Below are 26599 nucleotides of genomic sequence, written 5' to 3'. Positions count from 1 at the left end.
AAGTATGTATATTCAGATATTGCACAGCTGTAGGAACGAAAGGGTTAATGTTTTGCTTATGTATCACTTGAACAAAAGGGTTAATGTTTTGCTTATGTATCACATGGATCTGTACACCAATAAGAGTTCTTTCTTCTCTTAACCTATCATCTCTCTCTTTACTTCTTTACACGCACTACTCACCCACTCACAGCACAGTTTACACATGCTGTAGGAAGGAAGTCACATGGGTAGAAGAAGTGTTAGGCCTTTTGCCTTGGATTCTGTAGTGGAAGGACGCAAGCTAGGATGCTTCCTACAGCAGTTAAGTTGGGCCCTGGCTCCTGCCAAGTCCCCAGTCTAAGTTGTGATCTAGATATAGAGCACATGTACCTAGACACAGTTTCTCTTCAAGTAACCATATTCCACACTATGCAGTGTTAAGTCACTACTAGAGAGGATAAGTCAGGGATCACCCTAACCCACGCCGTGGACAAAGAGGTACATAGTGCAAGATAGTATCCACACAAAGTAAAGGAACTGATCCGGATAGAGCAAAGTTGCTAGAAGCCTATGCACTCTATCTCGCAGCGAGGGTGTCATCAGAGAACTCTGACCACTCTGCTCATCCCAGGTAACAAGGTCTGGGGCTTGTGTCACCCTCTAGGATGGGTCACCCGACACTGGTGGGCAATAGGTGGCGCAAAGACCAAAAGAGTCAAAAAACAGGCAGAAGTATTCTCTCTCTACTTGGGTTGGGACTCTCTCAACGTCCTCCTCTCTTCTCTTCTGATCCTTTTCTACCTCTCAGCACGCAACCCAGTCAGCATGGCTGTATCACTCTTTCAACTCTCAGTACAGATCTGTTCCTGTCAAAAGTATAAGGTAACTTATCAAGACGAAAGTACACTGTATTCTCCTGTATCAAGTATCTTCACAGTAAACAAGATTATATTTATTTTAACGGGACTCTGTGGTTCTTCACTAAGCACCTACACAGTAATCATTTCCTTGGGTTATCTCCCCTTTCTGTGGGTGGCAGTGCCAATAGTCCGGGTGGGTCACTACTCCACTCTGGACCACCGTGATAATTGCCCAAGGGACCCCCTAACAACCCGGCAGGTCACTGTTCACAGGGGTAAAAGGTGTAGCTAGCCCACTAAAAATAAAAGCAGGTGTGCCAGCATACCTGTGTGCCCAACCGTCACTGGCATCACATCAGATTACCACCGGGCAAAGCTATACCATGGGCAAGTACCATCACCGCGGTGTTATCTCCATCCACATTAATATACACATACTATTTAAAGGGGTAGTTCACCCAAATTTTTTTTCTTTCAAATCAACTGCTGCCATGAAGTGCCAGAGATTTGTAATTTACTTCTATTAAAAAATCTCAAGCCTTCCAGTACTTATCAGCTGCTGTATGCCCAACAGGAAGTTGTATTATTTCTAGTCTGGAGAGCAGGAGAGGTTTTCTATGGGGATTTGCTACTGCTCTGGACAGTTCCTGACATGGACAAAGGAGGCAACAGAGAGCACTTTGTCAGACAGGAAAGAAAACACCACTTCCTGCTGGACACACAGCAGCTGATAAGTACTGGAAGACTTAAGATTTTTTAATAGAAGTGAATTACAAATCTCTGGCACTTCATGGCACCAGTTGATTTGAAAGAAAAATTTTTTGGGTGGACTACCCCTTTAAGACACACCAACTTTCACTCGAATATCCCATTGAATGATGATTTGGATCCACACAATGTCCATATAATAACAATGACTTGCCGAAACACAGGACAGAAGTGTTGTCATGGGCACATGGGACATCTCCACTCCTTGTAGTATAAGTTCTTTTTTGTTAAGGTTTGTAGTAAAGTATTATAGAAACATATTTGCCTATGACGCTCAAAGTATGTGGCTCCGCCTCCTATGATGTATTGTGTAAATAAGGTTTTTATGTTAAACATATTTTTTAAGAATTTTTTTATGACTTTTTTTAAACATTTTCCATTTTTCTCTCTATATTATAAAATAATCCTGAGATCTTGCAGTTTTCATTCTCACCACTGGGGCTAAAACTAAGCTGAGACTTCCTGTTGTGTCTATGGTGATAAGAGGAGGCTGCTGTAAAGTGATCTGTACAGCATTGCAGCATCATGTGACCCCAGTAGATAGAGGAGACAATAGCAGCTCCCTGTGGAATGACCTCTTCACAGGTAACAGAGCGCGCTCAGTAATGTTTCACATTCAATTCAAGGAGACAGAGTCTGTCTTTTGTTGTCTATGTCCATGAGTCTTGGGGTAAAGCATGTCCCTAAATGCTGTAAAGAACGGCCCAGAAAATATGTCAGCCCCCATAATAATGCACAAAAAGGGAAAAAAATTACAGTCAGAAAATAGAAACAGATTAGAATAAAAGAACAAGTTTTAGTATCTCACTCTAATCAGTAAAAGAAAATTTAGGTGACAACTTCCCTTTAGAGGGGTTATCCACGATTGGAGAAACATAGCTGCATTCTTGCACAGACAGCTCCACTCTTGTCCTCAGTTCCCTTGTGGTGAATGAAGTTGAGTTGTAATACCACACTCAACCTAAGGGCATGTGTGGAGCTGTTTTCTGGACAAAAGAAACAAATCTGTTTACCTAAACCTGGATAGCCCCTTTAAGATATAACATAGACTACGCCTTAAAAACGGCTGAGTCAGCAGCACTGTACATTAACTGCACTAAAGGACATAGACATATAGACAGATCATTCTGAGTTAGTAAAGAATATGGGTTCTGACCAGAGTAGAGAGCACTTACACAGCGCCTCTGCCTCTCTGGAGGACCCGAACTGTCCTGAATTACACAGACAGTCTTTATCGATGTGATTGGACACTGTAATGCTTCTTCTCTCCTGTAGGGGTGCTGCAGGGGATCTCAATACAGATTACAGTTGTAGGAGTTGCATATTACAGGAAACTTCGGGATGATTTTACTGTCTAGGCATAATTCTAACAAATAGGCATTATCCATACTGGAGAAGACCTGTAATGTATAACTGATCTGTAAATCTCATTTTCCAGAAATCAATAAATATCAATAGTACAAACAATTTTAAGAAACTCTGTAAGAGATTTAAGTAAGAAAAAAGTTTCTGTACTTAAAAAGCTGTTTTCTTACCTCCCCCCTCACTTATCTGTGTTCATTATGGTCTATGGAGAGGGGAGGGGCTGAGGGGATGTGAGTGAGCATGGAGAGGAGAGAAGGCAGCCCTACAAAACCTCAGCCCAAGCACACAGAGCATGACCATGACCTCAGCACCAAGCACACAGAGCACGAGCAAGACCTCAGCCCATGCACACAGAGCATGACTATGACCTCAGCACCAAGCACACAGAGCACGAGCAAGACCTCAGCCCAAGCACACAGAGCATGACCATGACCTCAGCACCAAGCACACAGAGCATGACCATGACCTCAGCACCAAGCACACAGAGCACGAGCAAGACCTCAGCCCAAGCACACAGAGCATGACCATGACCTCAGCACCAAGCACACAGAGCATGACCATGACCTCAGCACCAAGCACACAGAGCACGAGCAAGACCTCAGCCCAAGCACACAGAGCATGTCCATGACCTCAGCCCAAAGCACACAGAGCATGACCATGACCTCAGCACCAAGCACACAGAGCTCGAGCAAGACCTCAGCCCAAGCACACAGAGCATGACCATGACCTCAGCACCAAGCACACAGAGTATAACCATGACCTCAGCACCAAGCACAAAGAGCATGAGCAAGACCTCAGCCCAAAGCACACAGAGCATGACCATGACCTCAGCACCAAGCACACAGAGCATGAGCAAAACCTCAGCACCAAGCACACAGAGCATGAGCATGACCTCAGCCCAAAGCACACAGAGCATGACCATGACCTCAGCCCAAAGCACACAGAGCATGACCATGACCTCAGCACCAAGCACACAGAGCATGAGCAAGACCTCAGCCCAAAGCACACAGAGCACGATAAAAGACCTCAGCACCAAGCACAAAAAGCATGACCATGATCTCAGCCCAAAGAACACAGAGCATGACCATGACCTCAGCACCAAACACACAGAGCATGACCATGATCTCAGCCCAAAGCATACAGAGCACGACCAAGACCTCAGCACCAAGCACACAGAGCATGAGCAAGACTTCAGCCCAAAGCACACAGAGCATGACCATTATCTCAGCCCAAAGCACACAGAGCATGACCATGACCTCAGCACCAAGCACACAGAGCATGACCATGACCTCAGCACCAAGCACACAAAGCATGACCATGACCTCAGCACCAAGCACACAGAGCACGAGCAAGACCTCAGCCCAAGCACACAGAGCATGACCATGACCTCAGCACCAAGCACACAGAGCACGAGCAAGACCTCAGCCCAAGCACACAGAGCATGACCATGACCTCAGCACCAAGCACACAGAGCATGACCATGACCTCAGCACCAAGCACACAGAGCACGAGCAAGACCTCAGCCCAAGCACACAGAGCATGACCATGACCTCAGCACCAAGCACACAGAGCACGAGCAAGACCTCAGCCCAAGCACACAGAGCATGACCATGACCTCAGCACCAAGCACACAGAGCATGACCATGACCTCAGCACCAAGCACACAGAGCACGAGCAAGACCTCAGCCCAAGCACACAGAGCATGACCATGACCTCAGCACCAAGCACAAAGAGCATGAGCATGACCTCAGCCCAAAGCACACAGAGCATGACCATGACCTCAGCCCAAAGCACACAGAGCATGACCATGACCTCAGCACCAAGCACACAGAGCATGACCATTACCTCAGCACCAAGCACACAGAGCATGACCATGACCTCAGCACCAAGGACACAGAGCATGACCAAGACCTCAGCCCAAAGCACACAGAGTACGAGCAAGACCAGGCACACAGAGCATGACCATGACCTCAGCACCAAGCACACAGAGCATGACCATGACCTCAGCACCAGGCACACAGAGCATGACCATGTCCTCAGCCCAAAGCACACAGAGCATGACCATGATCTCAGCCCAAAGCACACAGAGCATGACCATGACCTCAGCACAAAGCACACACAGCATGAGCAAGACCTCAGCCCAAAACACACAGAGCATGACCATGACCTCAGCACCAAGCACACAGAGCATGACTATGACCTCAGCACCAAGCACACAGAGCATTAGCATGACCTCAGCCCAAAGCACACAGAGCATGACCATGACCTCAGCACCAAGGACACAGAGCATGAGCAAGACCTCAGCCCAAAGCACACAGAGCACGAGCAAGACCTCAGCACCAAGCACAAAAAGCATGACCATGATCTCAGCCCAAAGAACACAGAGCATGACCATGACCTCAGCACCAAACACACAGAACATGAGCAAGGCCTCAGCCCAAAGCACACAGAGCATGATCATGATCTCAGCCCAAAGCATACAGAGCACGACCAAGACCTCAGCACCAAGCACACAGAGCATGAGCAAGACTTCAGCCCAAAGCACACAGAGCATGACCATTATCTCAGCCCAAAGCACACAGAGCATGACCATGACCTCAGCACCAAGCACACAGAGCATGACCATGACCTCAGCACCAAGCACACAGAGCATGACCATGACCTCAGCACCAAGCACAAAGAGCATGACCATGACCTCAGCACCAGACACACAGAGCATGACCATGACCTCAGCACCAAGCACGCAGAGCATGACCATGACCTCAGCACCAGGCACACAGAGCATGACCATGACCTAAGCACCAGGCACACAGAGCATGACCATGACCTCAGCACCAGGCACACAGAGCATGACCATGACCTCAGCACCAGGCACACAGAGCATGACCATGACCTCAGCAGACCCCAGTGCCCTCTTCTTAGCACCGCATTCCTCTCAGGTTTGGTGCACCCTCTAAGGCTATTCATTCACATTCGATATTTGTTTGCCGATCCTATTAATTCAGCCAATTAATCCATCAAACTTATATGGGGGTCTTCTAACTCTCCCCCTACTGTTAAAAGAAGAATCGGGTATGTTGGCTTTCCAATTACTCAAACCTTTTGTTCCTTAGGAGACACTAACGCTTATATTACACAGCACGATATAGAGGAGAAAGTGAGCGCCGGCCTATCAGCTCAGTGCTTGCTTGCTCCCTCCTTATTCCCCACTCGCTGTCTGTGCTATTACACCCATAGACAGTGAGCAAGGCGAAACTGCACAAGGCTGCAGGGGGGGCTGCCCGGATGATCCTTAGATTGTCCAGGCTGCCCACTGAAGTCAGCGGCCATCACTCCTATTACATGGAGCTACAAGCAGCAGATCATGGCTATCATGATTTGATATGTTATTTCTTTGAGCGGAGAGCGAAGGCGTGCAAGCCCTCCCATAGAGGCTCCATCTGACACTGAAGAAGGCGTGATTCTGTGGCGAAACTCTCCGTCCCATTCCGCAGCGGAATACTGCCCTATTTGCTTAGTGTGAACATACCCTAAGGGTGTGTTTACATAGTTCCAGACATGGAGAAAGGTGGCAGGAGAAAGCACTGTGTCAGACTGGAAAGAATACACCACTTCCTGTAGGACCTACAGCAGCTGATAAGTACTGGAAGGCTTCAGCCTTTTAAAAAGAAGTAAATTACAAATCCATATAACTTTCTGGTACCAGAAGATTTGAAAACAATGGGGTTTGTTTGTGGAGTACCCCTTTAAGATCTGTGGATTAAGCTCAGTAAAGTCACTCATTCTTCAGTTCTTCCATTCTCGCTAACATCACGGTTGTCCTATTCATTACCAGCCAGGACATCATTAAAAAGAGAATGCCCAGTGCAACCACTCTACTTTACAATCCATTGCATCTACTCCAACCATCTATGCCATCTGTGATTTCTCTGCATCTGAACATGTGGGACTACAGGGACCAGCGGACCTTGTCTTATTATGAAGTCCAGCACATAAGTAACACTTTACTAGGATAATATATAGCTAGTCCTGGATACAAACAGTTGGAAATAATGGCTATAGCTATCACATCTGGTGGGTTAAAGGGTACTCCGGCGAAACTCTTTTTCTTTTAAATCAACTGATTTCAGAAAGTTATACATATTTATATTTTACTTCTATTTAAAAATCTTAAATCTCCCCACACTTATCAGCTGCCGTATGTCGTGCAGGAAGTGGTTTATTCTTTCCAGTCTGACACAGTGCTCTCTGCTGCCACCTCTGCCCATGTCAGGAACTGTCCAGAGCAGGAGAGGTTTTCTATGGGGATTTGCTGCTGCTCTGGACAGTTCCTGACATGGACAGAGGTGGCAGTAGAGAGCACTGTGTCTGACTGGACAGAATACACCACTTCCTGCAGGACATTCAGCAGCTGATAAGTACTGGAAGACTTCAGATTTTTAATTATAAGTAAATTATAACTTTCCGAAACCAGTTGATTTGAAAGAAAAAGATTTTCACGGGAATACCCCTTTAATGATCTTCTCCTGTGCTATGACCCCCCGCATTTATTCTATAACTGGTACAAAACATCTTAGAAAGAAAAAATACAAAAAGAAATCCCTGGCCCTGCCGCTGTTTATTATACAAGCATCTCTAAGAACATCTCCAACTCTCCAACAATTTCTTTGATTTATGTTCAAAAACACACAGGGCATGAAATGATTTCTGCAATCTTACATTTCCCTAAAGAACAGTGCGGCCAGCAGATATATTCCAAGACATCATGTTGGATCCCTTGTTCTGTCTCCTTTTTAAAATAAATTTATGATAATCAATTATATCCGCTTCAAAGGAACTGCCACTGGATTCCCCATCAGAAAATCTGTTTGAAAAAAATAAAATAAAAAAAAATAAAATAATCCTGCTTTTCTTCCCCTACATTTAAGGTACCACGGGGGATAGTGCCCATGCTGACATACAAATTGAAAGAAAATGTGCCAAATTCTGCAAAAAATGACATCCATCAAACGCTGCCTGTGTCATAGGTGTTCTGTGAAGGAGTAACCTTCCCTTCCTTCATATGCAGAAGACGCGGACTCTACCAGATAAAGGACTCATTAAGGTTTCACAAGGAATCCTGTTACCTGGAGTTAACTAGCAGCTGTTTTACTGCTCCGCTACCGTCCCTGGGTTTAGATTCTATGCTGATTTAGGCTATGTTCACACAACGTGTATTTTCGTAAAATCACGAAAATATTATTACGAAAATATACGTTACCTCTCCGTCTATGGGATCCCAGGCGGAGCGTATACACATAGTTTACGCTCCGGCCGAGATCCCTAGCGGCGTCGCAAACAACCGACATGTCAGTTTTCTGCGCCCGCTATTTACGGAACGGCCGGTCTCTTACTTAGTCTGCACATAGCCTTACTGTGTGATCAAGAAACCACTTGCCTTGTCTAATGGCAAATCCAATCTAGACGGCCCAATCACTAGATCGGTGCCTGTTTACTGAGCCTATTACATGGCTCAATTATTGTAAAGTACGGGTAGTATATATATTTATATATATATATACTGTGTGTGTGTGTATGTGTATATATATATATATATATATATATATATATATATATATATATATATACACACAGTGGTGCCTTGGATTACGAGCATAATCCGTTCCAGGACCGTGCTTGTAATCCAAATCACTGTTAATCCAAAGCAAATTTTCCCATGAGAAATCATTGAACTGCAGACAGTTGGTTCCACACCCCAAAAGTAATAATTTTTTCATTCTGAATACCATGTAAAACAGATGAAACAAACAATGAGAAACAGCTGAATCTGTCCTATTATAACTTACTGTACAGTATAGCAGCATGTGGTGTATAATGTATAGTAACTGTATAACCCTGATAACATAGCAGCAGCTGGATATGTGATATATAAGTTACTGTACAGTATAGCAGCATGTGGTGTATAATGTATAGTAACTGTATAACCCTGATAACACAGCAGCTGGATATGTGATATATAAGTTACTGTACAGTATAGCAACATGTGGTGTATAATGTATAGTAACTGTATAACCCTGGTAACAGAGCAGCTGGATATGTGATATATAAGTTACTGTACAGTATAGCAACATGTGGTGTATAATGTATAGTAACTGTATAACCCTGATAACAGAGCAGCTGGATATGTGATATATAAGTTACTGTACAGTATAGCAACATGTGGTGTATAATGTATAGTAACTGTATAACCCTGATAACACAGCAGCAGTTTGTAGATACTGGATGGAACTGCAGATCCCCATAATGCAGTAGTGTAGTACAGCAGGCTAGAATAGAGAAGCAGGGCTGCTGTCAGAGGTCTGTGTGGTCACGTGACAGCAATAGGGAAGGGGTGTGTGTTCAGCATGGACCAATCAGGATGTGAGAATCACAGAGCTGTGCAGGAGGACAGAAACTTGATATACAGCAGTGTGTATAGCTGAGTCTGAGTGCAGGCACATTATAGCAGCACTGTGTATAGCTGTGTACATACATTATAGCAGAGTATAATGTAAAGCTGAGTGTAAGTGCAGGCACATTATAGCAGCAGTGTGTATAGCTGAGTGTGGGTGCAGGCACATTATAGCAGCAGTGTGTATAGCTGAGTGTAAGTGCAGGCAGATTATAGCAGCAGTGTGTATAGCTGAGTGTGAGTGCAGAAACATTATAGCAGCAGTGTGTATAGCTGAGTGTAAGTGCAAGCAGATTATATTAAGAATGGAGAGGATGGGAAATACAAGGGCTGACAGAGACTGCAAAGAGTATGAAGGAATGAGCAGGGTATAGGGTGAGCATAGTATAGCAGCACTATCTGTCCGGGGAGAGAAGGGATACAGCTATGAAGAGATTATCCCCACAGTCCTGTCCCCTGATTCAAGCCCCAGCCTGAAGTGGATCTGGGGATCTGCTATAATTTGGAAGGTGAGTGAGACTTCCTGGGTAATAGTACTGTGCTGTACACCTCCACTCGGCCTCCCACCCAGTACAGGGAGCCCTTAAACCAAAGCAATGCTCTTAATCCAAGTTACAATTTGGAAAAACTGTGAGCTCTTCTTGTGAAACGCTCTTAATCCAAGGTACCACATATCATTAGCAATGTCCATGCATCCCATGCCCCCTGGTGTCTTCCTGGCTTCTCCCCACAGCCACCTGTGCAACTTCAGAGCCAGTCTCTGAAGTGACAAGCTGCTCAGCCAATCACTGACTACTGCAGTCCTGTCCCGGCCAGTGATTGGCTAAGCAGCCTGTCACTTCAGAGACCGGCTCTGATGTTGTATTAGCGGCTGCAGGGAGCAGGGAAAAGCCAGGGAGACAATTGGAAGTGAGGAGAGGTAGGTAGATACTTTATTATTTTATTTACAGATTCATCAGCTGCTGGCCGTGCATCACTAATATACACTATTACATGTAGCGATGCACGGTCAGCTGTCGATGATGTTAGGTCAGGACCAAAAGACACAATCAGCTCATCGTTGTAATTGGCTGCTCGTTGTCTTTAGTATACAGAGCGATAATCTGCTGAACCGGCCTGAGGAGTTGCGGGAGATTGGAGGCTAGGTGAGCTTATTTCTTTTTTTGTCCTAAACCACCCACCAGTATCTTCCTTTTAAGTATCTCACTATGAGTTGCTTGAATTCCATTAGAGCTGTTTAAATGGATTGTGCAGAAATAGAAAAACATAGCTGCTTCCTTGCAGAAACAGCTCCCCACTTGTACACAGGTTATGTGTGGTATTACACTTCAGCCAGGGGCGTAGCTAGGATTCACGGGGCCCCATAGCAAAAAATTTTAAGGGGCCCCCTCCCCTACACACAACACAAAGGACTCCGTATATATATCTGCTTTACTGCTGGTGCACTGATAACCCCTGACCTCTGCACTGAGCTCTGCACATTTTCCTTTCCTACATTATTGCGCAGCTGGAGAACAGAGTTCAAAGGTTAGTGCAGTGAAGCAGAGATCTCTGTCTTCTGCTTGTTAACCCTTTTTTTGTGTTGTAAACATTGGGTCACTTACACTCTCAAGTACATAAGGGGTTAAGCAGAAGGACACTCGCTCTTACCTTCTCCCCGGGGCCCCCCTTCTGCAGGGCCCCATAGCAACTGCCTACCCTGCCTCTATGGTAGCTACGCCACTGACTTCAGCTCCACTGATTTGGGCCCAGGCTGCAATATTATTCCCAACCTACGCACAGTTGGGGCACTGTTTTTGAAAGATTCAGCCTCTTTAACAATACTAGCACAAAAATAAAAAAAATAAATTTACCAGCTGGAACTATCTTCCAACAACCAACACTAGAAACTAAAATGTCAATATCAGCATAACATATTCCCGATATAACTAAAAACTCACTGGCTTCACAGCGCTTTGCAAAAAAATCCTCCCGCGTACAATGGCAGCCTACCAAACTCATTCGCGAGGTTAACGGCAACAAGAAGAAAAAAATTGTTTCTCCCCGCGAAAAGAGAAGCCCCTATTAGATTGTAAAGGATGTAACAGCGAGCATAAAATCATAATATTATGAACCCTTAAAATCATTATTTTCAGAAATGGCTTAAAGGATCTCTGTTCACTGGGAAATCTGCGGCTATTTCTCCTACTTAGAAGAAGCTCAATCAAAAGATTCACCAAGTGCCCCCTCGAGAAAACAGCAGATCTACATTTAAATGGAGATATATTTTCAAATGCACACTACCTGGAAGGCAGAGGCTGTCAAGGATTCTTACCCAGTTCATATAAAATAGTCGGAGATATATTTCACCGACGTCTCCACCCTCCCTTTCCAGGCATCTGAAATATGCATTTTTCCATTTACTTGCTTGCCTAGTTTTGATTTTTCTGTCTTGTAAATTAATATTAATCGCTTAACCAATGACATGTTTTATTGTGCTAACAAATCTCTATTATGCATTTATTGTGCTCATTTCGCCGGAGAACGCGATAGGCATCTTATGTTTGCTGGTCAGATGCACTAAATAATTAAGCAATCTACTGTCATCAGGGCCAGCTTTTAGTAAGGAAACCGGTTAGCGCCGGTATATGTGTCTATCTCATGCCTCAACGGGGCGACCTACCGGGGGTGGTTATAAAGCACCTACATCGGGGATATAAATATGTAATGGGTTATTTATTACTGCTAATTAGGGAAGTAGTTTCCTTTGTTCAGAATGAGTTATGGTCCTCCCGTCTAGACGAGAGGAAAGATGTGGAGTCCCAATTACACCGGCAAAAAAACACCTTAAAAAGGGCCTGTAGCCAGCCCAAAGATTAGATGTTACTTCATTACATAGATTAGGGCACCCTGATTACACATCTTCTTATGTACTGTACCACTGTCCTCTAATATTCTGTACCAGTGTCCTCTAATATACTGTACCACTGTCCTCTAATGTACTGTACCACCGTCCTCTAATATACTGTACCACCATCCTCTAAGATACTGTACCACTGTCCTTTAATGACCTGTACCACTGTCTTCTAATTAAATGGGCTATGACCCTCCAATAAACTGTAATGTACTGTACCACCATCCCCTCTAATGTACTGTACCACCATCCTCTAATATACTGTACCACTGTCCTCTAATGTACTGTACCACTGTTCTTTAATGACCTGTACCACTGTCTTCTAATGAAATGGGTTATCACCCTCCAATAAACTGTAATGTACGGTACCACTGCCCCCTTTATTGTACTGTACCACTGTCCCCTCTAATGTACTGTACCACTGTCCTCTCTAATGTACTGTACCACTGTCCCCTCTAATGTATTGTACCACTGTCCCCTCTAATGTACTGTACCACTGTCCCCTCTAATGTACTGTACCACTGCCCTCTCTAATGTACTGTACCACTGTCCCCTGTAATGTACTGTACCACTGTCCTCTAATGTACTGTACCACTGTCCCCTCTAATGTACTGTACCACTGTCCTCTAATGTACTGTACCATTGTCCCCTCTAATCTATTGTACCACTGTCCCCTCTAATGTACTGTACCACTATCCCATTTAATGTACTGTACCACTGCCCTCTCTAATGTACTGTACCACTATCCCATTTAATGTACTGTACCACTGTCCCCTCTAATGTACTGTACCACTGTCCTCTAATGTACTGTACCAATGTCCTCTAATGTACTGTACCAATGTCCTCTAATGTACTGTACCACTGTCCTCTAATGTACTGTGCCATTATCCTCAAATGTACTGTACCACTGTCCCCTCTAATGTGCTGTACCACTGTACCCTCTGTGTAGTGCACCATGGGAAGTTCTCATAGGAGCAGGGACTTCTGTGTATTCTGCTAGAGTCTGGGCCCAAAGAGCTGTCTTTTGATATCTGTCTTTTGATATCTGACCTTTAAAGGAGGCCATAGTGGATCCTCATACAACCAAACCAACTTTGTCCCCTTGTGCACAGTGCTAGATGGTCATCAGGATCTTCAAGCTGCCATAGAAAGCAGTGTATGTGCCTTCAATAACCAGGCCCTGCTTGGAGGATCGGGCAGTTGGATTTCGGCATGTCCGATCCCTTTGATCTCCACAGTGATAAGCTTCTTCCAGCTGTGTATGACCGAAGTATACTCCTATGACCCTATTTAGAAAAAATTTTTGGTGGGACCAACTAACGTGTATGGGGGTCCCCTGACTCTCACCTGAAGGATCATGTGGTGGACTTGAACTGCCCAATCCAATTGTTCTCGGAAAGATGTCACTGCCGGAGGAGTGACAGTAGTTTGCTCCCCTCTGTCCATTCAGAACATGTGAACACTCAGCCATGCATGCGTATGGAGCGATCGGAGAGGCCATTGTTGGCCAAGCAAACATCTAGCTGACAGTGGTGTTAAAGGAGTGATATATTACAAGTGTGAGTTCACCATTAACCCTTTTAGGTTTTGGATAGTTTATGGAAATACAATGTAACCAAACGTCTTTTCCTCTCGATGCCATGTTCAATATCCCATTTCCTATCCCACATATTTTTTTTCATACTAATTTCTTCGTCCGGGAAAAAAAAAAATATGTGTATCATGATCACCGGCCAAAAGTGATCTCCAGTATCATTACACCGAGATCTCGTGTTCCCTCCACCGAACCAGCTCAAACAGATAGAATTAGTTCATTTTATTTTCATTATATTGGCACATAAAATGTACATTAAGAAAGTAGGGATGCCAGAATTATAAAATAACACAGTTCATCTCCAAATCTGTAGAAAATGGGATAAATTACTCTCCATTATTTCTCTTATCTCCCGGTGGTTAACGCAGGACACATCAGACACGGCGAGATTATGGAACTAATAACACAAATGATTGCGACACATTTACCCTTATAACCAGGGAGAACGTAAAGCTGGCTGGCCAAATAAAAACACAAGACGATAAATTAAGATGAGCCGAGTGGAGCCGTCATAAATATTCATAAAAGAGAAAATATAGATGTTAGGAAGGGATTTCCCATGATGGATAAATCACATAATCCAAGACGTTGACTGCACAAACATTGTTCCTTCTATTCGCCATCGTTGTGCCGCTGCCAATTGTCTTGTTACACTTTTTGCCCTTTTGTAGCCACATCTGGTACTTTATCGCTGTGCTTCATGTTTTCGACTTTGTTTTATTTCATCGTTCCTGCTACTTCACTTGGACTGGACACCCTGTTTCTCCAAAAATTAGACCTACCCCGAAAAAAAGCCCTAGCTTGATTTTGCAGGGTTTTTGGAGTAGGCTTAAAATATAAGCCCTACTCCAAAAAACAAGCCCCAGTTATAGTCAGCTCCTTCAGGGCTAGGTTATGTCAGATAACATCATGGAGATGGAGAATGGGCATGCTGTAGCTCCCAACTTTTCTTGACATATGCCCATCTACCTCCCACCACAGCAGGGCAAGAATTGCTCACCCGCTTCCAAGTCCCATCTCTTGAGTCTGCAGATTTAGGTAGAATCTACAAATTTGGTATCTGTATGGGTATGGGTCAGTTTTTTACTCTCAGATCAACAGTTCAACAGGAAAAGCTACTCTGTCAGGGCATTCTGGGTGTTATAGTTTTAAAACAGCTGAGGAGCCAGGGGTTGAAGACCACAGCTCTTAGCTCTTCACCATGCTATGCGATGTATCTACCAGTAGTTGAGCAACAATGGGGGTTGAAATTTGAAGAACGGACTGAGAAAGAGAAACTCAAAACTCTTTTCCCAAAGATAACAGATATATTTTTGGACACCCCCATGATAACAACTTATGGTCAGCTGTTCTGACGACCCCACAGAATTTGAAAAGAGAATCGGCTAAAAGTATTGACCATTGGTCCATTTAAAGTCTTCTTCACCATGATAATGCAATTCAGGAACAAGGGGGGCAGAGACCCCCAATCTAGTGATCAGTGGAGATAATAAATGTGTTTGATGGAAACTCCTGTAGGGGTGTATAATGAATGGTGTCTATGCCCTGTTGTGTAACAAGCCACAGTTGGAAAAATCCAAATCTATTGACCACCAGTTCCTCAAAATATCAGTATGCAATAGTCATCCAATGGCAGCAAACAAATTAACATTATTTTAGGGTATCTCAGGTGCTGAATTCATTTATTTCCACATAAGTCTTCATGAAGGCGCCATTGTGTACAAGTCCTCTACCAACAAAGTTCACTCACAGGGTCATGTGACCTAATACGCACAGAACATTGGGCGCCTTCTTGATGCAGAACTACTGAGGATTGTTTAGTAGGCGGACATGTGTATATATGAGGGGTATATAACAGAAAAACAAATTCTCCTTAATTACCTATTTCTTTTGGAATTTTTTGAACTTTTTTTCCACTATTTTTACCAAAAATTATAATTCCTCTGTAATTGTGGTTTTGTTTTATTCACCCATCTGTCTCAAAAAGGTGAAAACACACCACAGAAATGACCTATGGTTGCCTATGACCTACTTACACCCTATTAAAGGTACAGTATGTCTGAGTGCATCCCTGATTTATCCATGTTTTTTAGATAGGATGCAGCATTGGAGAGCTCAGGGCTGTATCCAACGAGCGAAGCTTCGGTATATAGATATCTCATTGAAGAAGAAAACAATATCCTGCAGACTGGAGAACAATGGGCACAATATCTGCATCTTGGTTAATTGTTGCTCTCCTGCAACAATTCCACAAAGTGCATAACCATATGTTCAATCCTGGGTGCTACAGAAAGAATAGAAAAAAAAAAGGCAAATTACCATAGAGTGAAGAGGCACGCTGCGTGCTCCAGGCACTCTCACTAATTCATTCGCATGTCAATACAATCTCTATGTATTTAATTTTGATTTACTAAAGGTTCTTCGGGCTGGAATTAGAAGGAGCCGTGTCCCAGAATAGATTTCTCCACACGCCTCTATCTATTCCCAGGATTTTCCCTCCGCGCTAACTCATCTCTATGGTGGTCTACTAACTTTATTCTACGCAGGTAAGACCTCACCTCTGAGTCACTGAATGACTTTCAGTGAGGTGGGGAACATCACTTGAGGTGGGGACGCTTTTACAAGATTCGCCCTGTAGTTCAAATTACCTAGAAACGGCCCTGGCTTCGCATGTCACCTGCCCAGCACTGGAAAGGTTAATAAGAGCTGGTCATGTCTCCCAGAACTTCTTATAAGTAAGGGTACAAGTACACAAAGCGATTATTGTCCATTTCGTGTAGTAGGTCAAGTTTTAAATCAACGATCAACCGGCACGCCCAATGTCGGCTGATTGTTGTCTTTCAGCCTGACCTAAAATCCCAATAATGATCGCCTCTCCATGCAATAGGAACGCTGGCAGAAGACCGTCGTTACCTTCTATGGGCCACCCAAATGATGTAGAGATCGTTTGGACAGTCCCCCCCATCCCGCTCGCTGTCGGTGTGTGTGATAGTACCTATAGCAAGTGGGGAATGAGGAGCAAGCGAGCGCTGACCTGGCAGGTTGCATGTTCACTTGCTCCTCCGGATGGGGGAGACAAAGTGATTTTCAACGATTAACCATTAACTATAAACGATCGCAAACGGGATTGTCTATTGTTAACCTGGAATCGTTCACCATATTACACAGAACGATGGTCTTTAGTTACAATTGTTGCTACAATCGTTTACTCCATCTGGTCATAGCAAAGTAAGGAACGAGGGGGTATTATACTAAACGATTAGTGAACGACTGCCGAATTACATTGACCAATTAGTCAATGACTGCGGAATTACACTACTCGGTTAGTCAACGACTGCGGAATCACAGCGAACAATTAAAGATGATTTTGGTGTCAGAGCAAGGAGCAAACGATGAGCGATTCCTTGTTAGTCGTTTATTCGTTGCCAGCATTTACACCAAATGATTATCACTTAAATTCAAACAATATAACGATAATTCACACAATTATCGTCCCGTGTAATAAGTAATAGCGAGAATCCAACTATTAGGAAGATTCCTTCAGAATGTGCGCACTTTGGATGGTTTTTGGTATCAGGGTGCAAGAAGCTAAAGAAGGTTTGTTCTAATACGGAGGAGCAGTTTTGCAGACAACACGATGAGGATAGAGGCCAAGGGTATTGGACATGGATGAGTGAATCATTGAAAAATTAGATTTGCGACAGTCGCTAAATTTTACCGCAAAATCAGCGCACTCAGACAATCATTGACTGAGGGACAGCACCAAAGCCAGTGATTGGCTGAGCAGGCTATCACTTTGGTGTCTTCAGAGGGACGGCCCACTCAGCCAATCACTGGCCCTTCTCATTCAGTCAGTGATTGGCTGAATAGACTGTCACTCTCCAATCAGCCAACAACTGACTAACTGATAACGGACAGAGTCATAACCAGTGGTTTCTCTGAGCAGGCTGTCACTCTTGTGTCCCGAGAGTGACAGCCCGCTTAGCCAATGACTGGCTGCAGTGCTGTTCCTCACTCACTGAGTTGGCTGTCACTCTCGAGACAGAAGAGTAATAGCCTGCTCAGCCAATCACTGGGCTCGGTGCCGTCCCTTCTCAGTCAGTCAGTGATTGCCGGAGCTCGCAGCTGAAGAGACAAAAACTTTTTTTTTCCACACAAATTTTGTTAATGAATTTAGCAAAAATTTGCTTTGTCAAGGAATTAAATCTTTGCTAAATTCAACGCGAATTCAGTTTTGCCCATATGTAGTTATGGATAGGAGGACAGAGGCGTGGCTTTCCCCCCCCCCCCCCACCCCACACCTGATTTACCAAGATTTATGCCTTACAGGTGTAAATCATGGCAGAAATCTACACCTGTTCAGGAGGAAAAAGTGTGAATCCAGCTGGGCAATTGGGAGTGGGGCCTAATTTAAGACCGGCGTACCAGTACACCGCTGTTCATAAATGTCCTCCATAGTGTGAAGATAGACAATAACTCCCAACATACTAAGCATTGTAGTTTTACCTCAGCCCTAGAACCAGAATGCCATAACTCTGCTCCAGGAGCCGTCTCCAGGCCGGAGCCCCTACATGACGGAGCGGCACCACCCGCATATCATTCAATAATTCATTGTCATTATCTGATGGTTCAAAGCTGATCCATGCACCATACTGTCAGCAGGGGGCGTATGTCTTATCAGACTGTACTGCATATGCAGGGCAACAACTGAGGACATCACTAATACATAACACATACACTATTCATAGCAACATATGGGACAGAGAATAAAGAATTCATCTGTAAAGATCATGTGCATCATATGATATATATATATATATATATATATATATATATATATATATATATATAACGGAGAAAGAGATAGAAAAGAGAGGAAAGTATACAAAGTATCTATCTATCTATTATCTATCTATCTATTAGAGATGAGCGAACCTGGAGCATGCTGGAGTCCATCCGAACCCGAACTTTCGGCATTTGATTAGCGGTTGCTGCTGAACTTGGATAAAGCCCTAAGGCTATGTGGAAAACATGGATATAGTCATTGGCTGTATCCATGTTTTCCAGACAACCTTAGAGCTTTATCCAAGTTCAGCAGCCCCAGCTAATCACATGCCGAACATTCGGGTTCGGATGGACTCCAGCATGCTATCTATCTATCTATCTATCTATCTATCTATCTATCTATCTATCTCCTATCTATTATCTATCTATCTATTATCTATCTATCTCCTATCTATCTATCTCCTATCTATCTATCTATCTCCTATCTATCTATCTATCTATCTTCTATCTATCTATCTATCTATCTATCTATCTATCTATCTCCTATCTATCTATCTATCTCCTATCTATCTATCTATCTATCTATCTATCTATCTATCTATCTATCTATCTGTCTATCTATCTATCTAATATCTATCTATCTATCTATCTCCTATCTATCTATCTATCTCCTATCTATCTATCTATCTATCTATCTATCTATCTATCTCCTATCTATCTATCTATCTATCTCCTATCTATCTATCTATCTATCTATCTATCTATCTATCTATCTATCTCTCTGTCTATCTATCTATCTATCTATCTATCTATCATCTATCTCCTATCTATCTATCTATCTATCTATCTATCTATCTATCTATCTATCTCTCTATCTGTCTGTCTGTCTATCTATCTATCTATCATCTATCTCCTATCTATCTAGTCTATCTATCTATCTATCTATCTATCTATCTATCTATCTATCTCCTATCTATCTCCTATCTATCTATCTATCTATCTATCTATCTATCTATCTCCTATCTATCTAGTCTATCTATCTATCTATCTATCATCTATCTATCTCCTATCTATCTATCTATCTATCTATCTATCTATCTATCCCCTATCTATCTATCTATCTATCTATCTATCTATCTATCTCCTATCTATCTATCTATCTATCTATCTATCTATCTATCATCTATCTATCTCCTATCTATCTATCTATCTATCTATCTATCTATCTATCTATCTATCTCCTATCTATCTATCTATCTATCTATCTGCTATCCTTTTATCCACCCATCACAGGGTTGTACAGATTTTGTATATAACTTTTATTTTCCTAGAAATCGCCATCTCTTCTCCATTGCAGATGACACAGATCCCTATACGTTCCTCCTTATCGCCCTCTTGTAAGCCGCTCTCCTCCTATATGATAACTCTCCCATCCCCGGGTGACTCTTCACCATAACTTGATTTCCAAAATAAATAAATGCGAGCAGCAAAAGAGCTAAATGGATACAAGTCTGCTCCCGGCGGACCTGCTCGCTGCAATCTTATTTGAATTCAGGTTATAGCAGAATTAATTCGGTAAGGAAGCAATCACTTCAGCCGCAGACAAAAGATGAGGGGCCGTGGTTACATCAGGAACCTCGCCATCTATTAATACGAGCAGGGGGCAAACCAGGAGAGGGGTCTGAACTCATCAACCACGTCTATCTGGAGGGAGGAAATACAGGAAACCACAAGTACCGGGCAGGGGATTTTCCTAGAAAAAAAAAACTTACTAAAAAAGACATTTTCTATACACTTTTATTATATCTTGTATCCAAGCAGTTAAAGGGTTAGTTCCCTCACACAAAAAAAAAATATTTTAAATCAACTGGAGCCAGAGATTTGTCGTTTACTTCTATAAAAAAAAATCTTGGGTATTCCAGTACTTATCAGCTGCTGTATGTCCAGCAGAAAGTGGTGTATTCTCTCCAGTCTGACACAGTGCTCTCCGCTGCCACCTCTGTTCATGTCAGGAACTGTCTAGAGCAGTAGCAAATCCCCATAGACAACCTCTCCTGCTCTCCAGAAATACAGCAGCAGGACATACAGCAGCTGATTAGTACTGGAAGACTTGATATTTTTAATAGAAGTGAATTATAAATCTCTAACACTTTCTGACATCAGCTGATTTGAAAGGGGGAAAAAAATTGGTGAACAACCCCTAAAAGTTCAATTACATTCTGGAATTTCTTTTTTCAAAAGGAATGAAAATTCTGTTTGCTAGCACAGAGTTCCAAATCCCTTACAATGTCACCAAGTTAAAGTATCTAATTGTGTCTTCTTGCAACCACCTCTAGGGGGAGCTTGGGAGCTAACCGCATACATTCTGTTCATTGAACTCCATAGTAACAGTGTATACAGTAAACTCCTAAGCTCCGCGTACAATTGTTTTTATCATTTTACTTAATGTTTCCAGAACAGTGGTAATACAACTGATAGACTAACTACAACTCTCAACATGGCCAAACAGACTGCAGATGTCAGTCCATGATAAAAGCTGGAGTTGTGTTGCTCTAGTGCCACAGGTTTGGTTACTTTGGTTATGCAAGTGGCCTATGCAAGTGATTACCGAAAGCAAAAGCCAAAACTAAGAAGCTTGACGAATGAACCTTTGCGTCGTTGTAATCACAATACCATGAAACTTGAGTTAGATAGACAATGTCTTTATTAAAGAGGTTGTTTACCAAAATGTTTTTCTTTCAAATCAGCTGGTGGTAGAAAGTGGCAGAGATTTTTTATTTACTTCTATTGAAAAATCTTGTCTTTCAATACTTATCACCTGCTGTATGTCCTGCAGGAAGTGGTCTATTCTCTCCATCTGACACAGTGCTCTTTGCTGCCACCTCTGTCCATTTCAGGAACTGTCCAAAGCAGCATCAAATCCCCATAGAAAACCTTTCCTGCTCTCCCGACTGGAGAGAATACCTCACTTCCTGTAGGACATACTGTAGCTGATAAGTACTGGAAAACTGGAGATTTTTTAATAGAAGTAAATTGCAAATCTGGCACCAGTTGATTTGAAAGAAAACTATTTTTTGCTGGTGTACCCCTTTAAAGTGACTCTGTATCCACAATCTGCCCACCCCAAATCGCTTGTGCTTTGGATAGCAGCTTTTAATCCAAGATCTGTCCTGGGGTCCATTCAGCAGGTGATGCAGTTATTGTCCTAAAAAACTACTTTTAAACTTGCAGCCCTGTGCCAAATTGGCGTGGCCTCGAGTTTCTGTGCATTAGGCTGGCACCACCCCTCTGTCCCTCCTCCCCAGCCCCCTCATCATTAGGAATGCTCCAGGCAGATTTTCTCCTATTCCTCAGCTGTGTGAGCACGGCGCATGGGCTGGATTGTTAAGGCGCCTGTGCAATGTTCACTGCAGAGGAATAGCAGAAATCCTACCAGTGGCATTCCTAATGATGAGGAGGGTGGGGAGGAGGGACGGAGGGGTGGTGCAAAGTTAGGGCACAGATACTCTAGGCCACGGCCATAGGGCACGGGGCTGCAAGTTCAAAAGTAGTTTTTTAGGACAATAACTGCATCACCTGCCGAATAGACCTCAGGACAGATCATGGATTAAAATCAGCTATCAGACGGTACAAGTGGTTTGGGGGGGGGGGTCCGATTCTGGGTACAGAGTGGCTTTAAGCACTTGTGATGCGCATCATAAGAACCCCTTCCTCCTAAATTTACTAACTGTAAATTGCTTTATAATTCAATTCCTCTATCACTGTATATTTTTTCCTGCAAGTTTGACCATTAGGTGGTGCTATTTTCTTGCTATAAAGCCATGCCAATATAAGCAGTATTTTTATTCACATCTAAAAACACAATAAAAATGAATCAGCTTTCCTGTGCAGAATGACTTTCAACCATCTGCTGTGTATTTTTTTCCTTCTTGTTTCACCACTAGGGGGGGTCATTCTCTGGCTCTTTAACTAATCCAATGTAAACAATACTGGTACTAACATCCACAAAACACAAAATATGAAAATAAATTTGCTTTCCTGTACATAATAACTTCCAACCAAATGTTCAGTTTTCTTGTTTGTCTGACCACTAGGTGGCTCTGTTTTCTTGCTACTTAACTTTCAAGGTCAATGCAAGCATTACTTTTACTCACACGTAGAAAATGTACCACAGTACAACCTCTTACTATTCGTTTTTACATAATTCTTCCTGCTTGTCTGACCACTAGGTGGCGCTATTTTCTTGCTTTATAACTACACCAATATAAGAAATACTGTTACTCACATCCAGTAAACTCATAATAGAATAACTTCTAATCATATGTTTTTGTATATCGTTCTCCTGCTTGTCTGACCACTAGGTGGCATTGTTCTTTTGATTCTTAACTATACCTAGAAGCAGTAGTTTTACTCATGTCATATGTTTTTTTTTTACAGAATAACATTCAACCTTACATTTCGTATCACATCCTGTAAAGAATAACTTCTAACCATATGTTTTGTATAACTAGGTGGCGCCATTCTCTTGCTTTGAAACTATGTCTATACAAGCATTAGTCATATTTAAAAACTAAATCACTACAGAATAACTTCTTACTATTATATTTGTAACATGTTTTTCAGCTAGTATAATCACTAGGTGGCGCTTTTCTCTTTCTTCTTAAAGAGGTTATCCGACGCTACAAAAACATGGCCACTTTCTTCCAGAGACAGAGACAGCACAACTCTTGTCTCCAGTTCAGGTGCGGTTTGCAATTGAGCTCCATTCACTTCAATGGAACAGAGTTACAAAACCTGCACCCAAACCGGAAACAAGAGTGGTGCTGTCTCTAGAAGAAAATGGCCATGTTTTTGTAGTGCTGGAGAATTCCTTTAACTATGCCAGTACAAACAATATTTCTTCTCGCACCCAGTAAAAAAAACAATAAGTATAGAACAATAAGTTTAAAATAACTTGTATCATTCTTCAGGCTATTCTGACCACTAGGTGGCATCACTCTCTTGTTTCTTTATTATGCCACAACAAGCAATACTTTTAGTTACATACATGAAACACAAAATACATTTATGAAAAAATCAACTTTCCTGTACAGAATAACTTCCGACCCTATGTTGTGTATATTGTTTTTCTACTTTTCCGGTCATTAGGTGGCGCTGTTCTCTTCCCAATTATTACAATACAACAATAATTTACAACAAAATAAATCATCTTTCCTATACAGTATAAATTTTGACCATATGTTTTGTATAATTTTGCCAGTTTTTCTGACCACTAGGTGGCGATGATTCCTTGTATTATATCTATGCCAATACAAAAAATAATTTTACTCAAATCCAGAAAACACAAAAGAAGATAATTCAATCAAATTGCCTATTCAGAATAACTTTTACCCATGTTTTATATAATTTTTCTTGCTCTTTCTGACCACTAGGTGGCGCTGTTCTCTTGTTTCATAGCTACGCCAATTCAAGCAATATTTTACTGACATCCAGAAAACATAAAACAACATTGAAGCAGCTTTCCTGTACAAAATTACTTCCAATCATATGTTTTATATAATTTTTCTCGCTTTCTGACCACTAGGTGGCGCTGTTCTCTTGTTTCACAGCTACGCCAATGCAAGCATTGCGTTTATTCACATCCAGAAAACACTAAACAAGATAATTCAATCCACTCGCCTATACAGAATAACTTTTAATTATGTTTTATTTAATTTTTCTCGCTCTTCCTGACCACTAGGTGGCGCTGTTCTCTTGTTTCATAGTTACGCCAATATAAGCAATATTTTACTGACATCCAGAAAACACAAAACAACATTAAGCCAGCTTTCCTATACAAAATTTATTCCAATCATATGTTTTATATAATTTTTCTTGCTCTTTCTGACCACTAGGTGGCGCTCTTCTCTTGTTTCACAGCTACGGCAATACTTTTATTTACATCCAGAAAAAACTAAACAAGATAATTCAATCCACTCGCCTATACGGAATAACTTTTAGTTATGTTTTATATCATTTTTCTCGCTCTTTCTGACCACTAGGTGGCGCTGTTCTCTTGTTTCGTATCTACGCCAATACAAGCAATACTTTTACTCCTAGCCAGAAAAAACACAAAACAAGAAAATGAAATCAGCTTCCCTGTACAGAATAACTTCCGACCATATGTTTTATTGAGCAATGAAATAGAAAAAAAAACAAAAAAACAATGTTAGCAAAAAGTCCCAGTGCCATCTAGTTTGGTGCCAGACTCTAGTTCCCCTTTAAATGCAGCCGCTTTATGTCATTGCACTCTCCTCTAGCGTGCGACGAGTGTGAGAAGCTGCTGCTGTGCAACTTCATGCCCGGCTCCCCAAGGTTACACACAAGTACACGGAGCACAGTCTGTAGACAGGAGTACGGGGATGGCAGGAGAAGGTCACGGGAGCCCTCTGCTCCACCACTGTCCTGAACTCCGCCGCTGACTTTGTCGGCACTCCAATGAGACACAACAGTGACAGGCGGACCTGGGCATTGTTGGTGTTAGGTCATTCTTTTTTCTATAGAAAAACTGAGGGGGGGGGGGAATGTAATAAGAGATAGAGATGCTGCCCCCCACCACCATCACCACCCCCCCCCCCCCTCCCGTGTACTAGGATGGAAGGAGACAGTACCTGGTGGTAAGCAGTCAGGTAGCCGGTTGGGTGATATTGATAGTAAACCATGCAGGAGCACTGAGCACACACACACGCCTCCTCTCACCGGCTCCCACGACCTCGACTTGGGAGGGGTGCTGGGTCCTCCTCCACTGACGGGGGCGCCGGGCTGTCCACAGGGCCGGCTCTTCCATTAGGCAAAATTAGGCATTGCCTAGGACGGTCTAAAGAAGGGGGGTGGGGGCGGCGCCAGATCAGGAGAGATCACTGAGCAGAGATGCGGGTAGTTCAAACAGCTGTGTGCCGATAAAGCTCCTTCAGTAGCGGAGTCTCTCTCTTTCAGCAGCAACAGCAGGAGGGGGGGGGGGCGGTGGGAGATTCACCACCTCGGAGTCAATGCGGAAGGAGAGAGGCTACAGTTTCACGTCGTGCCTAAGTTCATTTCGCATGATCACACATGGCTTATTAGGATTATTAGCACCGGGTCTCGGTGGGCTGCGGAGCGCAGGAAGTATAGTTTGTGCGGCACGCTCTTCCGTCCTGTGTATTGATGCGGAGGAGAACACGCGTGGCAGCTGACTGAGGCTCGACACGCTGACCCCCCGAGCTGCGAGACAGAGAGAGAGAGATGAAGCCAGCCAGACACAATATAATAGCATTCCTCCAGCACCGTGCACCAATAATTGCATCTTAATCAGCTCCTGACGGAGGGCTAGCACTCCACCGGCCGGGGGTTAACCCTTTCACCACCCTGCACGTTCACCAACACAGGCTGAAGGGGAAGAAAGGACAATGGCATCAACGTCTGGATCTGATCAGGGTGTTAAAGGGGTAAAAAAGTAAACGTTTTTGGTTTAAAACTAAAAATTCTGATAAATTTAGCAAGATGTAAAAAAAAAAGAGTGAAATAATAACAATTCTAATATAGTTACTTAAGGAATTCTTTACCAGCTCCTTAGTCCATTGTTATTAAGAGCCTAAAGCTGTTTTTCACCCCAAAAATTTTTTCTATTAAATCAACTGGTGCCAGAGATTTGTAATTTACTTAAAAAAAAAAAAAAAAAAAAACAGTCTTCCAGTACTTATCAGCTGCTGTATGTCCTACAGGAGGTGGGGCATTCATATGTTCTGCGCACGGTCCGTAAATACGGATGATGTGCTGTTGAACACAGTTTGGATGATGCTGGGAGCTCCCAAACTGTTTAAAGTTTTGCACTACTGTACTCTCAGAGCTTTATTCGAGTCTATTAGACAGAAGTGGCTGTGTCG

General features: G+C 42.9%; 1 protein-coding gene across 3 annotated transcripts in view; it reads right to left on the bottom strand.

Moving 5' to 3' along the window:
* Window positions 1-25427, bottom strand: part of ESRRG (estrogen related receptor gamma) — a 608539-nt gene extending 583112 nt beyond the window's left edge. For all 3 annotated transcript variants that reach the window (XM_069954516.1, XM_069954522.1, XM_069954526.1), the window contains exon 1: window positions 25349-25427. The gene's annotated coding sequence lies outside the window, so the exon portion shown is untranslated. The remainder of the gene's footprint in view (window positions 1-25348) is intronic.
* Window positions 25428-26599: the final 1172 nt, after the last annotated feature.

The sequence above is a fragment of the Dendropsophus ebraccatus genome, chromosome 15, assembly GCF_027789765.1.
Source record: "Dendropsophus ebraccatus isolate aDenEbr1 chromosome 15, aDenEbr1.pat, whole genome shotgun sequence".
Lineage (NCBI taxonomy): Eukaryota > Metazoa > Chordata > Amphibia > Anura > Hylidae > Dendropsophus > Dendropsophus ebraccatus.
This window is presented reverse-complemented; position numbering and strand designations above follow the sequence as displayed.